This window comes from Nelumbo nucifera, chromosome 4, assembly GCF_055504915.1.
Source record: "Nelumbo nucifera cultivar China Antique chromosome 4, China Antique-T2T, whole genome shotgun sequence".
NCBI classification, from domain to species: Eukaryota; Viridiplantae; Streptophyta; class Magnoliopsida; order Proteales; family Nelumbonaceae; genus Nelumbo; species Nelumbo nucifera.
In genome coordinates, this window is record NC_142652.1 from 85294337 (window position 1) to 85305635 (window position 11299).

Below are 11299 nucleotides of genomic sequence, written 5' to 3' on the forward strand. Positions count from 1 at the left end.
TCTATTCAATGTTATATCCATTCTTACTATTTTCTTATTCTTTTTTTTTTCTTTTTATTACCTACAATTTTGTAGGTGAAAGGATTAATTATTGAATTTAGGGCTGCAAAATGGTTCGGAATCCATAAAGGGTATATCTGATCCAATTCGGTAAGAAATCCAACTAATCCGATTTCGATAAGAATTTGTCAGATTTCCAACATTATGATTTGAATTCGAACATTGATTTGGATTATAATCAAAATAACATTGAAGATATAATATAAATAATATGCTATATTATTCATAAATAATAATCTATATACATACTAAAATATAATGATGTCATGTCATGGCATGAGCTTTCTCCATTACCCCAATAGAGAACTCTCAGCCCCTCTCATTTTAGCCTTCCTTCCTCCCTCGTGAAGCCACCTCACCACTCCCTTCTCCCTCTCTCATAATGACACCTCATCATGTCTGACCCACCCCTCTTTACTCTATATTTATACCTTTGGATATCCCTTCCTAAAACTATTCCTAAAATCTCTCTACCAAAATCTAATCTAATCTAGCCAAGTGGCACCACTATCTCCCACTTTTTCCTAAATTATATCTAATTTAGTATAGTTTTTCTCCTAAGTTATCTCTAATTCCTATTTATCCTCTCCCCCAATTTTCATCTAAAACTATCAAAAGAAAGTTTTAATTAAAAAATTTAACAATTATTTAAATATTATAATAAAATTATGTAATAACTTTAAAACATTTATTTCAATAATAAAAATTTAAAATTAAAAAATATTATTCAAAATTTTCAATAACTAATTATTATAAATAACAAAATATTAAAAATAGCTAAATATTATACAACAAAATATTTAATATTATGTAATAACTTTAAAATAAATAAAAATTAAATAATGAAAATTTTTAAATATGTTGCATCTTATTTAAATAATTAAATAACTAAATATGTAAAAAAAATATTTAATATAACTAAATTTTAAATAACTAAAATAACAAAGTTATGTAATAATAGTATAATGTGCAATTTTATGGATTATGAAATTCAATAAATAAGTAATATTGGAATAACTAAGTAATGAGATTATTTAAATAGACAAATAATATTGTAAATAACTAATTTTAATATTTTAAATTTAAGAAAATTAATAACTAAATCATATTTTAAATATTATTTAAAAACAAATAAAATAGATTAAACAAAGGAATTATGTACTAACCTTAAAATTGTATCAAAAACACAAAAATAATTATAATAGATTTAATAATATTTGATAATAAGAATATAAAATATAAATAACTTAATTTTTTTAATATAATTAAAATAATGAAAATAGGTTATATAATTCACAGGTATTGAAGCTTTCAAATAACAAAAATAGGTAATAACTTTCAAAAATGTTTTTAATAGATACTAAAAAATATAATAATAATTGCAATTATTAATGTACTAATAATAAAAACATTATTTCACTTATATCAATTAATAATTCTAGAAAATAAATTTTCAGAAAATTGATATTTATTAATAATAATTTTAAAATCTTAATATATATTAATTATATATTTATATATACTAAAATTTATATTTATTGTATTTTTAATAATTATTTATTCTACTTTTGTGATAAATATATTTAAATCTATTTTTGTTATATTATTTAATAGAAATTTTTCAATAATTATAGGAGATTAAACTATTGTCATTTATTAGATATTAAACTATTAGTTTAGTTAAAATTAGGAGTGTTTGTGGGTTGGTTCGATTCAGTTGTAAGTTGTTTAATCAACCAAATTGACCTAGTCAAGTTGGGGGGTTGGTCACCCAAAACCAACCAACTATTAGTGAAAATCAGCTAACTTGGGTTATATTGGTTTGGGTCAATTTTAGGTTTAGTTGGTTGGTTGAAAAAATTTAAACTTAAATATTGATCCGACCTGGTTAGGTTGGGAAATTGCTGAATTGGAACCCACCATAAATACTAGAAAACCAACAAACTCGAGTCGAGTTGGTCGGTTTCATCGACCTAGCTGAAATTAGTTATTGTTGTTTTTGTATTGTAAAAAATTATTGTGTAAATAAAATATAACAAATTATTAATTATTTAAAATGTTAAAATATAAAACAATTGTCTACTCTTATGTGCTTTTATTGTTTAGCTTTCGCATAACAATGCTTGTGCATCATACGGGTCCCTACTAAGTGCAACTTGAATGGGTTGGGTCGGGTTAAGGGTTAATCCATCCCTAAGTCTCAAACCTCAAGCTCAAGCTTGGTCCAATTCAAGGTTAAGCCTAAGTTAACCAACTTAGGCCCAACTCAACCTTAACTATGCATCTCAGGCTTAGGGATGATAATTTCTACCCTACCCAATGGGTATCCACCCCTACCCACCTCGACGGGGCTGTTTTTTTTTTTTTTTTTTTTTGAAGGATGGATTTTGGGGCAAGTTGGGTTTTGGAAGTCTACAAACCGTACATTATGGGTAGGGTATGGTATCAGGCTAAACCCGACCCTCTTAACCTGCAAATTATTGGAAAGCATATAAACCTTATGTACTAGGTATTGAATTTAATAATATTTTGAATTAGACGTAAAGGATAATTGATAGTTTATGTGTTCTTTTTACACCTTAATCAAATAATTGGAATTTTTGTTGTTTATTTATGTTATTTTACTTATTTACTACTTTTATATAACAAGAAATAATAGGAAATTAGATGTGAGTTTTAAACCTAACCCACCCCTACTCTTGAATATGGGGAGGATTTGGTCAAAATTCAACCCACTAGGCAGGTATAGCCTAGAATTTACAAAACCCTCCCTGAACCCATTTTATTGTCATCCTTGCACGAGTTAGGCTTGGGCTTGGGCATATTGAGCTTTGAGCTTTGAATCTAGCCATCCACTGGGGGTTTCGGGTTTAATAACAATATTTTAGCAACAAATCCAATAAATCTAAGTGTAGTGCTTGGTCTGTGTGTGTCTCATAAAATGTTGGTCTAACTTAAATTGCATCGGATTAGTACCTGAGGCCTTAACGTAAGCCCAATCAGAGTTTTGTTTAGGCCCATGTTTTTTTGGATCAAGCCCATCTTAAAGCTCAAAAACTCAAACCCAATCTATGCTAAAGCTTTGATTGAATCAGGCCGGGCTTGAATTGGGTACACCCAACTTGCACCCCTAGCTCTATTGCCTGAAATTGTTTTAACAAAGCATGTGCATTGCACATGTCCTTGTTAATATATATATATATATATATATATATTATAAAGAGATTAGGTCCCACATTAGCAGCCCTCTCCTTCTCCAATTCCCCCTTCTCTTTTCTCTTCTTAAACCTCTCTCCTTTCTCCCCTACCCCTTCCTAGCCCTTCCATGTGGCCACGTGGCAGCCCTCTCATCTCTACACTAGAGTGCCATGCCAAATATCTCTCTCTCTCCTAAAATTTCTGCTAAACTATCTCTCCCACCTAAAATTCATCCTAAAACACCTCTTAGTCTATATTGCCACGTGGCAGCCCTCTCTTCTTTACTAGAGTTTCACCCCAACTCTCTCTCTCTCTCTCTCTCTCTCTACCAATCGGCTTCTCCCATGTAAAATTCCTACTAAAACACCTCTTAATCAATATTATAAACCATCTAAAAACCAAAAACGTGGGTAAATCAAATTGGATAGTTAAATTAATATGTGAAATATTTTTTATTTTCAATAATAACTAATATTATTTAGTAAATATCAACACCTAAACTATAATTTTTTTTGTAATTTTGGTAAATTGAAAATGTTTAGTACTAAGAATGACTTGCTGAAAATTATTGATTTTGGTAATTTAATTTCAGATTTTTTTAAAATTAATTATTGAAATCAATAATTACTAAAAAATTAATAATTAATTAAAATATTAATAAATACAAATTTAATAATTAAAAATCATCAGTAATTTTCAGCAATAAGTATTTATTGATATTTTCTGTAATTTTGGTCAATTTATTAATATTTAATGATATTATCAAACAATAATAAAATTTTTCAGTAATTTTTTAGTGGAAAATTAATTTCAATAAATATGATTTTATTTTTTATATTTTCAGTAATTTTAATATTTACTATAATTTTTTAAATAATTAGTGATTTTGTTAAATTAGTGAAACTTAAATTATAAAACTTCCAATTTTTCAAATAAATAATTGGAAAATTTCAATAATTTCAATAAGTATTAGATACTACATTTATAATTACATTAATAATGGAACTATATTTATGGGTTTGTGGGGTGTTATAAGGTTTAGGGGATGACCCCAAGGTAGTCATGGCAATGGGCAGGTTCGGGGTGGGGATCATACTCCCCATCCCAACCTCGAGTTTTAAATTAATCCTTGCCAAAAATTTTAGCCAGCATCCTCAGTCGTCGATAGAGAGGGCTTCCCCACTGGGGACTTAAGTCCCTGATTTTTTTAATTAAAAGTTTGTTTTTAGAAAGGTATTTATTTAAAATAAAGGAAAAAATAAAATGCAAATAATATTTGAAATATATTTTGATATATATATATATATATACACACATATACATATAATATAAAAAATATTATAAATAACATAAAATATTATATATTTATAATATATATATATTTAATATATATAATTTGGGTTAGGTCGGGATGCGGACTTCACTCCCCGTCCCCAATCAGGTATTTCTATTAATTCCATCCCCACCTATCCCCGTTAAGGCAATCTCCATCCTATCACCACTTGATCGGGGAGGTCGGGTACATGGCGGGGATGGAGAAAATTGTCATTTCTACCTTGATTTGTGTAGCTCCTAAGAGTAATAAGTTTTAAGTCCAATTATGTACATCGGACGGGAGCCTGCTAGTTATAATATATAATATTTTACAACTAACAGATTAGATCAGATTAGGGTATATTCTAATTCTTTTTTTATTTGATCCGATTTGTTAGGTCAAGGGAATCCTATAACCAGATCAAATTCATATTCGAATTGGACCTGAATGGACTTATTTGTAGCCAACAAAACTCGTTCCAACACCTCCAACAATGCGCATTATGGTGAGATGTGCGATGTCAAATCATGTTAGTAGGGTATTGGAATGTGTTTTATGGACAGGATATTCGAACTCAAATTAGCGCGTGTTTTGCTAATGTATTCAAAATGAAAAAAATTGCCACGTGAGCAAAGATATTAATTTTGCTATGTGCCAGTTGTTTTTCTCTTGAAAAACAAAACCAATCATATTGTTATTTGTTAAATACTCCCTTAATTCAGGTAGGAAACAATGTATTTATCTCTTATTTAGATGGCAATTGATAATTTGCTGAAAAGGAGCTGAGAGCAAAATGCTAGAAAAAGTTAAAAATAAAAAACGTGCCATTCAGCATTTCAGCAACTCAAAACCTACTTAATTGCTGAACGATGAAACTTTGGTAAAACACAGATATTGAGGTGATTGTTTAACTCCTGAAATTTTTATCATGTACCAACAATAGCCCTAGATTCAGGCCATTTAAATGATTGGAATTTTTGCTGAATTCTGCTTTGAATATCTATTTCAGTAGTTATCGGTTTATCATACAACCCCTTTCTCATTAAGAAGAGGCTAAACTAACCCATGTGATAAATTGACCAAGATTGTATGCTTACAAAGAAAATGACAAAAATACCCCAAACATGTTTATTAGAAAAATATTCACATCAGGGTAAATTAAAAAGACCCCTTGTACTATGGGTCAGTGACAAATAACCTTGAACTTTCATTTGTGACAACCCCTTTGAACTTTCACTTTGCGACAATAGGAGTGTCAATTAAATTGGATTTGGTCCTATCCGTTCCAATCAAATGTGAGTTCATTAGAAACAGACCAGGTCTAATCCAATTTAATGAATATTTTGGACCAATCCAATTTAATGTTTGGATTGTTCAATCTGTTCAAATTTATTTTAATTTAGATTAATTCTAATCCAACCCTAGTTCATTGACACCTATATTCTTATATTCTATCAATGGACCAGATATTGGCTCAATCCAATCCAGTCCAACATAAATTCATTATGGATGGACCAGATCCAATACATAATTTGGATTATTAAGTTTGGATTGGTCCAATTCAATGTGTTGTTGGTCTATCCAATCCATCCACATTTTGGTTTGGACGGAGTCCAATCCAAAACTGGTCCATTGACACCCCTAGTGAAAAATAGCACTTGGGTGTTAAGTTAGGTGACGGAATACATTAAATTACTAAAATGCCCACATGGATTTTCCTTTTTTTCTCACCCTTTTTCATTTAAGCCCTAATTAACCAAAAGTACCTCCATTTTCTCGAAATGAAATTAACTAAAATAACTAGAAAAAAAAAAGATTATTCAAATTCTTGATTAGTTTCACTAACACAAATGTCTCTATTCATCTTAAAATATAACAATTATCCACTCCTTTCTCCAATAAACCAAGAAAAACCAAATGAAACCACAAATTTATATCTATAAGAAAGAAACCTCTACCATTTCATTTGATTATTGAATCAAGCCATAAATTTGTAAGAATCTATTGGACCAACTAATCAAATCATAGTTGTTCAGATAAATAAGAAAAAGGGTAATTTGAAGATTTAAAAAATTTTAAACAACTGAATGAGAACCGTTTTCAAAGTTAACTAATAGAATATAAGGGATATTTGTTGCAAAGGCTTAGTTTGGAAAACGTACAAATACAAATATGTACAATACAAATGCATACAAAATAATGCAAAATTCAAGGTTCTGCATTTTATATATTTATATTTATACTCCTTCCAAACTGAGCTAAAGTGAAAATTCTGAGGGATCTTTTTTGCAAATGAAAATTTAAGGGGGTCTTTGTATTTCAAAATATAAATAATATTATAATAATGAAATTAGTTATAAGAATAATGGCCTAAATTAGGTTTTCAAACCATCATAAGAGGCCACAGAGAGAGAGAGAGAGGACAAAAGAAATGGGGACCCTCAGTGGAGGGGATTGGGAGGTGGAGGTGTCTAAGGTCGGCTGCCCTGTCTTATCAATCAAGGAGAGACCTGCTGCAAAGCTTTCTACTTCTTGTTTTCCTTTTAAACTCACCAAACTTGTTAATAGAATGCCAAATAGAGCTGGTACAAAAGAAGAAAAGTAGGGGAGAGCCCACCTAAGGATCACTGTCGGTGTCCTAACTTTTGCCCTCATCCCTTCCTACACACGTGTCACCCCTCCATTTGTTGACTGGTCTCTACTCTACAGATAAGTTGACTGAGAATATTGGCGCCTCTGTGGCTCTCATCATATTTTATATACAAATACAAATCTGTCTAATTGAACAAATGCATAGTTAATTGACAATCTATACTTTGTTTATTAGACTCACCTGTTTGTTGTGTAATAATCTATTGGTCTCAAGGTTTGAAACATAAAGAGGATTTCAAATAACATTTTAATAGTAGAAGTAATAGTGGACTGATTTCCATGAACAAGCTAAGAAAAGAGACCCTAAAGAAAATTAATGTTATATATGAAGCTACCTTTTGTGTAGGAACCCTTTATCTAGGAAAGTTACTAGTACCCCACTGTTGTTGCAGGATGAATATTCAATGCTTGTGAAGATATGGCCACTGGATTATATGGGGTTAGAACCTTCCATTCAATACAATATCTCTCTATGAATTCCTGATGAATTGCAATTCTCTCTCTCTCCGTGACAAAGACAAACAAGGGTTTATAAACCCACCTCAAGAATCACATGATTGTATGATTTCTTTTGTATTTTTGTTGTAGATGCATCAGCCACCATCTTGGAGTTACCTTCTAGCCAAACTTCCTTTTAATCTCCTATCCCTTTACAAGTTTATAAATGGATAAATGCATTTTTGTTACAAAGCTTCATTTTCTGCAAAAAAAAAAAAAGCCTAGCGTGTGGATAAGGTTGCTTTGATGTCAATTACTAGAGGCCAAGCTCATACTGTTCCAAATGCTCCTTTCGGAAGCTAGCGCTTTTTTGCATTAGAATGGTGTGATTAGTTTGCTGTTCATTATTTGTTTGGTTAGATGGCTATCTTATCCACCGAGTCTAAGTTTGGAAGGAGTATAAATACAAATACAAATATGTACGTACATATATATAAAATAATATAAAAATATAAAGATTTACACTCTATAAATTTGTATTTGTACTCTTTTCAAACTGAGACTGAACTAAAAACAAACAATAAGCTATTCAGTTCAGCTGATTCAGTAGTTTACAAAAGGGCATGCTCACAAGTACTTTTGCTTGTCAAAATATGTGATGTCTTTATTCATTGCATTTCTTTTCCTTTCTTCAAATGTCAGCCATAAAGGACAATATATGTTGTAAAGATATAGATTTGTGATATGGACCAGTATTATCATATACGGTGGGATTAATTAGACTGAATGGTTGGACCGTTTGAATTGCGAATTGGCGGCCAAAATGGTTTTTTTTTTTTTTTTTGTCGCTTGACCTTAAAATACATTTACAAAAGGATGTGAAAAAAATCCGGATCTGCTTTTCATATATAGAATGCTTTTCACATGGACCTCACAACATGTTTCAATCGCACATTGGGAACATCTCCCCTATTTATAAATTATTATTCATGAGATGTGCATGCATGGCTGTGAAGTCAGTGTGAGGAGCACATCCGATAATTGTAGTGATGTGTTTATTCCTGATCGGGTTTCATAGCCTGTTGTACATGTTTTATTTGTAGCATATCCGAATTCCGTATATATATTATATAGGTTTATTTTGATGTAAAATACATAGCTTTAAAGATAATGTGGAGCCATTTTATGCCTTTGTTTTTCACAAAGAAGATGAATGATTGTATGTGAAGTAGAGGATTGAACCATTTATCTTGGGACCCAATAATCAAAATTATTCTATTTTTGTTTCATATGGGGCTATTGAAATGAGACACTTTTGATGATAATAAATAGCGTTAGGTTTCTTCTTTCTTGATTGCAAAGAGAGATGAATTTGGTGAGATGGTGACCATGTAGAAGGGTAAGACCGTTGGATTCTCGTTTACCAGGTGATGGATGGAGGGCTAAGATTACTTTAGCCAATGTAGGCCCCTCCATTTATTTTATGATTACAAGGTATTAAACAATTTGTTAGGTTAATTAGGTTGTCTCATCTTTGTTGTCTGTTCTCATTTTTTTCATTCTCCTCTTAGTGGGGATTGAGGAATTCCATTCCACTCAAAAAGGTATCAGAAATTTTATTTGATCATAATTAATGAGCAATTACCCACCTCACACACCTTGCCAATGGTAGAAAGAAATTACAAATGAGGTGGAGGAGGCTAATGTCTTTGGTTTTTAGTCAACCTTTTACTGCTACGAAGGGAGGGAAGATTGATGTTGAATTTATACCTTTTTCTTATCACTTTACTTGGTTGAAAAGAATATTCCAATTTTTAATTGTGGACAATCAATTGAGAATTTGATTCCCATTTTATTGTAAATATATGCTTGATAGATAGATAGATAGATGTTCATCTTTGTTAGGTAAAGCTAGATGATAATTGGTTGTAGGGGTGCAACTTGGGTTGGCTCAAGTTAATATTTTACACTGCTTAGGGTTCAAATTTTCGGGTCGAATCTATTCAAGTTTTGACAAAATCCCAACCCTAACCTGTCCAAATTGCATTCATATATATGCTCATCCTATAAGAATTGGATGTTAATTCTTGGCCGAACCATATATATGGTCTAACCCAACTCGACCCAACATAACCCTGACTATTATTTCGAATCAAGACGACAAAACTTAATGGCTTTTAATTTTGTTTGGATGAAAGATGATTTTTCATTTAATAAAGAGAACCCTAGATGTTGCTCATACTTGGATGCATTAACCAGGGAAGAATTGCTCCAAATCAAAACCAAAGGAGAAGAATTACCACTCTCAAGTTGAATTGAGCATACATCAATGTCTGCAATAATTCATAAAACTGTGGAAGAAGGAAAGGTCCAACAACATGTCTCTAACTCCTTACCAAAAACGTGTCTCTAACAAGGTTCAACTATTATCCAATGGGTGGGTTGGGACTTGGGACATATTTCTTGCCATGGTTCCCTGTGGAAGAAGGAAAGAATCAGGCAGTGGCTTAGAATGATTTTGCTTCTTGGGTAACCCAAAGACTTGTTAGATCACTCATCTTTAGAAAGATGTGATTGTGAGTTTTTTTTCTTTTATACTTTTTGAGTTCCAATGGGGGTCAGACAAGGAAAGGTTAGGCAAAGCTAAACAGTAGTCTAGACCTAGCTATACCTACCCACAAATATAAAAAAGAAGAAGAAAAAGAGGAGAGAAAAGCTAGAGATAGGGAGAAGCTCTTTGGGTAGGTCCACAGCCATGAAATTGAAAGAAAATAATATTAAAATGGAATATGTTAAAATGTTCAAACAATGAATTGTCACCTGGTGCGAAGTGAGATCCCTCCCATATTTGATACCACCGACCAAAAAAAAAAACAGAGAAGAAGGATACTTTTTGAAAAACCCACCTTACATGTTTGATCTAGTGTATTAAGTTGGGGGCCCACCATGTTCCAGATGTGTGATCTACAGTGAATTTGTAAGGCACAATCAAGAAAAAGAAAATTGTGTGCTTAGCATTGCTCTCCATAGCCTTTGATGGAAGGCCCCCAGTGGGCCCAAGCAGAAGTAGAAGATAAGGTTAGAAAGAAAAACAGTTGCATGATAATTAGGTCTATAGTCGTTGGATCACTCCTCCTTCTGTTTCTCTGGGATCATAGATTCATAGCTCAGTGTGCAGTAAACATAGCTACATGATTAATTCCTGTGAAAACTGAAATTTTCAAAAGGGATATGGATTTGAATAACATATGAGAAGTGAGGATCTTCAGACTTCAATGTAATTCACTGTATCACCTCTCTATTCATGGGTCAACATTACATTCCAGGACCCCCTTCCACGTGGCAAAGCAAAGCTCATCTCTGTAGAGAAATGTAAATTTCAACAACTGCCATCACTTATGAAAAGGACTGAAACATGATAAGGTAGAGAGATGATGTGGACTGGCACAATAATGACATGGCCAATCCAATAGCTTTTATGTGTGGGGGATTCTTGATTGGCAATATTTCCATTATAGAGATGAAATAGGGAATGTCATTTAGTGAGTCTATTTTATATAACCCCCTAAGAAAATGGTCTCTAAATCAAGTATTAAAATATTGATATGATACTTCCGATTCCGATATACGTATATT